Source organism: Benincasa hispida, chromosome 11, assembly GCF_027475165.1.
Source record: "Benincasa hispida cultivar pf3 chromosome 11, pf3_genome.v1.1, whole genome shotgun sequence".
Taxonomy (NCBI): domain Eukaryota; kingdom Viridiplantae; phylum Streptophyta; class Magnoliopsida; order Cucurbitales; family Cucurbitaceae; genus Benincasa; species Benincasa hispida.
The window spans coordinates 23379919-23381313 of record NC_143488.1 but is presented as its reverse complement, the minus strand read 5'-3'; positions in this window follow the sequence as shown (position 1 = coordinate 23381313).

The following is a 1395-nucleotide window of genomic DNA, read 5'->3' as shown; positions in this document are numbered from 1 at the left end:
CGACCGCAGCCATTCCACCAACAATCTGACAACCATTATTTTAAATTATGATAACTACAAATTTAGGGTTTGTTGACACACGATTTTTTGTTTTGTTGATGCTTGTGACATAAAATCGTGAATAAAACCTTAATTTAACGTTTAAAAATAACTATTAATTTAAAAATACATATAAAACATTGATAAATGTTTATATTTAAGTTGACACACAAAATTGTCAATTAAAACACCTTTGTTGATACAAAAGTACGTAAGTTATGCCAGAACGTTGAATTCTGATTTTTTTATTAGTTCATAGTATTTTATAGTCGTTCTTTATAGTAATTAACATTAATAAAATCACTTTTATCATGTAAAAATCAAACAAACTTGTATGTAAAAACACTTTTGAGAAAAAATTGTCAGACATATGAATGTTTTTATTTTAGACTAGTTGCAAAATGGGCAAGATAAGATCTTAGTATTAGGCCCGTAGACTAAACCTTTTAGTTTTGCAAAAAAAAAAAAAAAAAAAAAAAAAAAAAAAAAAAAAAAAAAAAAAAAAAGCTCAACCCACATTTTAAAACAGAAAATATTAAAAAAATGTATTGATACACCTAATACATTTAATACACACTTGATACATATGATATTCCTGATACACCAAATACACCCTGATACACTCGATACACACTTAATACATCTAATACACCTGATACGCTTGATACATTTCTAATGATGTATACTTGATATCCTTTAATACACTTATAATTAAAAAGGAAAAAAAAACTTGAACTTCTTCTCTTCTTCGAAAGTAGCAAGCCCCTCTCCCCTCTGCCAACATCTCTCTTCAAAACCAGCACTGCTCTACACAATCTGTCATCGGCCACCGCTCCACCTCCCTGTCGCTTACCTCTGTCGACCACTGCACATCAGGTCGCTGATTGCTTGTTGTCAATCTTCGATTTTCTCTTTCTCTATATCTTTCTTTCCTCCAACATCTCTCTTTGACCAATTGAACACCATTTGTCGTCAACCACTGCTCCATCTCTCTGTCGCTTACCCTCCATCGACCACTGCACGTCTGGCCATCGATCATCGATCACCATTTTTCTCTCCCTATTAATTAATTGTTTAGGCATTTATGTAATAAAAAATAACTAGAAATTCTTAATTGCTAAACCAAGAGATTATTTAGAGATTGTATATTTGCCATATTTGCAAAGTTTGAAAAGTGAAAGTCACAATTGCTAAACCCTAAACTTAATTTTCTACTCAATACAATTTTCTTTTTATTTTTAAAATTTTTATTCAAAGTGTTAAAATAAAAATGACTTAGTTACAAACGTTACATGCACAAATTTGTTAAATGATTGTTTAAATTAAAAAAAAAAAAGAAAGAAAAAAAAAAGAAGA